The following is a 6,000-nucleotide window of genomic DNA, read 5'->3' on the forward strand; positions in this document are numbered from 1 at the left end:
TGTTCTTTTTCTACCTCCTTTAAGTGTAATGTTAGGTTGTTTGAGAAGTTTCTTGCTTCTTGAGGTAGGTTTGTATTACTATAAACTTCCCTCTTAGAACCACTTTTGCAGCATCCTAAACCTTTTACCCCATTGTGATTTCATTTTTGTTTCCATGTAATTTTTAAAATTTCTTCTTTGATTACTGGTTGATCCATTCATTGTTCAGTAACATGATATTTAACCTACACATATTTGTGCTCTTTCCAGATGTTTTCCTGTGGTTGATTTCTAGTTTCATAGCATTGTGGTCAGAAAAGAGGCATGGTATGACTTCAGTTTTTTGGTTTTTTTAAACTGGTTGGGACTTGTTTTGTAGCCTAATATGTGATCTATTTTGGAGAATGTTCCATGTATGCTTGAAAAGAATGTATATTCTGCTGTTTTAGGATGGAATGTTCTGAATATGTCTATTAAATCCACCTGGTCTAGTGTGTCTTTCAAGACCATTGTTACCCTATTGATTTTATTTTGGATGATATGCCCATAAATGTAAGTGGGGTGTTAAAGTCCCCTACTATTAATGTATAACTGTTAATTATTTACTTTATGTTTGTTATTAGCTGTTTTATGTATTTGGATTGTCCCATGTTGAGTGCATAAATATTTACAATTGTTATATCCCTTTTTTGGATTGTCCCCTTTGTTATTATATAGTGTCCTTCTTTGTCTCTTGGTACAATCTTTGTTTTAAAGTCAATTTTATCTGGGGGAACCTGGGTGGCTCAGTCAGTTGAGCATCTGACTTTTGATTTCAGATCAGGTCATGATCTCATGTTCATGAGATTGAACCCCACATCAAGTTCTGTGTTAACAGTGCAGAACCTGCTTGGGATTCTTGCTCTTCCTTTCTCTCTCTGCACTCCTCAAGATAAATTAATAAACATTTGTTAAAGCCTATTTTGTCCAGTATAAATATTGCTACTCCGACTTTCTTTTTACATTCATTTGCATGATAAATGTTTTTCCATCCCTTCATTTTCAATCTGCAGGTGTCTTTCAGTCTGAAATGAGTCTCCTGGAGGCAACATACATATACGTCTTTTTTTTTTTTTTTAATCCACTCTGTCACCTTTTGTGCTTTTATTGGAGCATTTAGTCCATTTATATTCAAAGTAATTATTGATATGCATTTATTGCCATTTTGTTACTTGTTTTGTGGTTGTTTCTACAGATTTTCTCTGATGCTTTCTTCTCTTACTCTCTTTCATGGTTTGCGGGTTTTTTTAGTGATATACTCAGATCCCTTTCCCTTTATTCTTTGCATATGTATTACTGGTTTTTGATTTGTGGTTACCATTAGGTTTGTATATAACATCATCTACTTATAGCAATCTGTATAAAGTTGATGGTCACTTAAGTTTGAACCCATTCTTTACTCCTCTTTCCTTCCCATTTTAGGTATATGGTATGATATTTTATCATTTGTTATTTTATGAATCTCTTGACTGATTTTTACAGAAATGTACTTTTACTACTTTTATGTTTTTTACTTTTCATACTCTCACTTATGGTCTTTCCTTTCCCCTCAAAGATTCCTCTTTAATATTTCGTATAGGTCTGATTTAATATTAATGATCTCCTTTAGTTTTTGTTTGTTTGAGAAACTCTTTATCTCTCCTTCTGTTCTCAATGATAGCCTTGATTCCTGGATAGAATATTCTTGTGTGCAGATATTTCCCTTTCAGCACTTTGAATATATCATGCCACTCTATTCTGGCCTGCAGTTTTTGCTGACAAATCCACTGATAGCCTTATGGGGTTTCTTTTATTATGTAACTGTATTCTTTTGTCTTGGTGCTTTAATTTTGTTCCTTAGCACTATTTTCTGCCATTTTAATTACCACGTGTCTTGGTGTGGACAATCTTGGGTTGGATTTTTAGGAGGGATCTCCTTGCTTCCTGAATCTGCATACCTGTTTCTTACCCAGGTTAGGGAATTGTTTGGCTATTATTTCTTTAAATAAAATTTCTGCCCCTTACCCCTCTCTTCTTTTTCTGAGATCCTTATAATGCAAATGTTATTACTCTCACTGGAGTCACTGAGTTTCCTAAGACACTTCTCAATTTGTGTAATTTTCTTTCTTTCTTTGCTCAGCTTGGTTACTTTCACTTACTTAGTCTTCCAGGTTGTTAATTCATTCCTCTTCATCTAACCTGCTATTTATTCCATTAAGTGTATTTTTAATTTCATTTATTGTGTTCTTGATCTGTGATTGGTTCTTTTTTTTTTTTTATCTCTGTGGTAAGGTCTCACTGATGTCCTCCACTCTTTTCTCAAGTCCAGTTAGTACCTTTATGAACATTACTTTACATTCTCTATCAGGCATATTACTTATATTCATTTTGCTTAAGTCTCTTTCCATGGTTTGGTCCTGTTCTTTCATTTGGGAGATGTTTCTCTATCTCCTTATTTTGTCTAACTTTCTATGTCTGTTTTGGTTTGTTAGGAAAGTCAGCTACTTCTCTTACTCTTAATGATAATAGACGAAGAGGTCCTATAGGTTTCTATAGTGGAGTGTCTCCTGTTCCCCCAGGGTCTGGTACTTCAGGGAATGTCTCATACATGTATGTTGTACTATTGAGCCTTGGCCTCTTTTTCATTCAGTTTCTTTGCAGAGGTTCTCTTTGTCTATTGTGGAGAGTGCTTGGTCCCCGGCAGAGCTGGGATGCATTTTAATAAGATTTGCAGTGGTCTGCTTAGGAAATAAAACCTGCCCCCTGCTGCTGGAGTCCCACAAAACTGAAATCCCACAAAACACGTGGGTTGGGAGATGTAATATTGTCAGGGTGTGGGCCAGTCTTCTGGGGGAGGGGGCCCACGGCATAGTTACAAAGCTAGTGTAACTTGGAAGGGCAGGTCCATTGAAGCACAAAGGCTAGGGGGTAGGGGGCAGTGGCAGGGCTTGGTGTAAGCAATTTAGGTAAGGAGTGTTGGCGCTCTACTGGTTCCCATAGGTGGCCGTCGTTTATGCTGGTGCATGGGGAGGGAAAAGGTGCCTGCCTGGAAGGTTCTCCCTGTGATCCCTGTCTCTCCAGATCATGCTTCGAGATGAGCAAATCACTCTTCCCTCCTATTGGCCTGCAGTGTTTTTCAAACTGCTCGTTCTAAGCTGTATCTGCAAGGGCTGTTTGTGGTTCTGTCTCTTTAAGGGCAAGGATTCTTCTTCCTAAAGCCCTCTAGGCTCTTCCATAGCTGCATCCACAGCTTTTTTAAGATTCCAGGCTTTAAGTCCTGCTGGTTGTAAGAACTCACAAAATTTGACCCCTTTCAAAAAAAGCAAGAAATATCTTTATTCTGCCTGTAAGAGACTCACTTCAGATCTAAAAACACATGCAGATGGAAAGTGAAGGGATGGGAAAACATTTACCATGCAAATGGAAGAGAAAAGGTAAATGTTATTGGGATTTGTTCTCCCCATTCATGGTCTTCCAGGTGTGAAAGTCTGTTTTTTACCTTTCTTCACACACTGTCTCCCTCCCCACTGCAGATGGCCATAGTCCATTTTGCTCCCAATCCACATCTTCATCCTTCCTGCCTTCTTCAGTGTGGCCTCTTCTCTACTTTTGGTTGTGGAGTTTGTTCTGCCAGTTTTAGCATTATATTCTGAGTTTGTTTTTGCTGACGTGAACGTTAACTAATTGTATCCATGGGACAAGGCAAGCTTAGGGTCCTCCTAGTCTGCCATCTTCCCAGCCAACCTTCTGGATTTTTTCTTGTAATTGATGTCTAGTTTCATATCATTGTGGTTGGAAAAGATGCTTGATATGATTTCAGTCTCCTTAAATTTATTGAGCCATGTTTTGTGGCCTAAAATGTGATCTGTTCTGGAAAATATTTCATGTGTATTGGAAACAATGTGTATTCCACTGTTTCTGGATGGAATGTTCTGTAGGTCCGTCTGGTCTAATGTGACATTCAAAGATATTGTTTTCTTGTTGATTTTCTGCCTGGATGATTTATCCATTGATTTAAAGTAGGATGTTAAGTCCCTTACTATTATAGTATTACCGTCAACTTCCTCCCTTATGTTCATTAATGCTTGCTTTATATATTACAGTGCTTCAGTGTTGGGTGCATAGATACTTATATATTCTCTTGTTGGATTATTCCCCTTATGTAGTGTCCTTCTTTGTCTCCTGTTACAGTCTTTGTTTTAAAGTCTATTTTATCTGGGGCACTTGGGTGGCTCAGTCAGTTAAGCATCTGACTCTTGATATCAGCTCAGGTCATGTTCTCATGATTTGTGGATGTAAGCCTCATGTCAGGCTGACAGTGTGGAGCCTACTTGGGGTTCTCTCCTGCTCTCTCTCTCTCTCTCTCTCTCTCTCAAAATAAATAAACTTAAAAAAATAAAGTCTATTTTATCTAATATAGGTATTGCTGTCCCAGTTATCTTTTCTCTTCCATTTGCATGGTAAATGTTTTCCCATCCCTTCACTTTCCATCTGCATGTGTTTTTAGATCTGAAGTGAGTCTCTTACAGGCAGAATAAAGATATTTCTTGCTTTTTTATCCATTCTGTCACTCTGTATCTTTTGAATGGAGCATTTAGTTGATTTACATTTAAAGTGATTATTGATAGGTATGTATGACCATTCTGTTACTTGTTTTATGGTTGGTTTTGTAGTTCTTTGTTCTTTTCTTCTTCTCTTGCTTTCTTCCTTTGTGGTTTTATGGCTTTCTTTAGTGTTATGCCTATATTCCTTTCTCTTTATTTTTTGTGTATTTTAGTTTTTTCATTTGTGTTTACCATTATAATCATATATAATATTTTATGCATATAGCAGTCTGTATAAGTTGATGGTCATTTAAGTTTGAACCCATTCTAAAAGCACTACATTTTTATACCTCCCCCATTTTATGTTGAATATCTTTTCCTGTGTTTATTGGCTATCATATCTCATCTTTGGATAAATGCTTATTCAAGTCTTTTGCCCATTCTTTAATTGGGTTGATTGATTTCTAGTGTTGAAATAGTTTTTATATAGTCTAATTATTAACCACTTGTTAGATATATAATTTGCAAATATTTTCTCCCATTATGTGGGTTGCCCTTTTATTCTATGTCCTTTGATGCACACAGTTTTTTTTTGGGGGGGGTGGTTTATTGTCTTTTTGTTTTTGTTTTTGTTTGTTTGTTTTTGAAGTTTGATGTCCAATTTATCTGTTTTCTTTTGTCTCTTGTGTTCTTGGTGTAATATTCATGAAGTCATGGCAAAAGCTGATGTCAATAAGATTTCCCCCTATGCTTTCTTGTAAGATTTTGTAGTTGATTTTATGTTAAGATCTTCAATCCATTTGGAGTTAATTTTTGTAAATGGTGTAAGATAAAGTTCCCACTTCATTATTTTCATATGGAGATCTAATTTTCCCAGAACCATTTGTTGGAAAAACTGTTCTTTCCCCACTTAATAGTCTTGGCACCCTTGTCAAAAATCATTTGACCATGTGTGTGTTTCTTTCTGAGCTCTCTATTCTATTACTTTGGTATATGTGTCTGTCTTTATGCAGTACCACACTGTTTTTATTGCTGTGGCTTTGTAATGACTTTTAAAATCATGGAGTGGGAAGCCTCTGACTTTGTTCAAGAGTGTTTTGGCTACTTGAGGATCCTTTGAAATTCTATATAAATTTTAGTGTGGGTTTTTCTATTTCTTCAAAAAAGGCTGTTGGAATTTGGACAGCAATTGCATTGAATTCTGTAGATCACCTTGGGTAGTATCATCATGTTAACAGCAAGTCCTCTAATTCATGAACGTTGGATGTCTTTATATTTATTTAGATGTTCTTCAATTATTTTCAGTAATGTGTAACTTCCTGTGAAGAAGCCTTCTCTCTCCTTGGTTATATTTATTCATAAACAGTTTATTACTTTTTATATTATTGTAAATAGGATTTTTAAAAATTTCTTTTTAGTATCTAAAAAGCAACTAAATTTTGTTTGTTGATTTTGTATT

Source organism: Panthera onca, chromosome A3, assembly GCF_046562875.1.
Source record: "Panthera onca isolate mPanOnc1 chromosome A3, mPanOnc1 haplotype 2, whole genome shotgun sequence".
NCBI lineage: Eukaryota > Metazoa > Chordata > Mammalia > Carnivora > Felidae > Panthera > Panthera onca.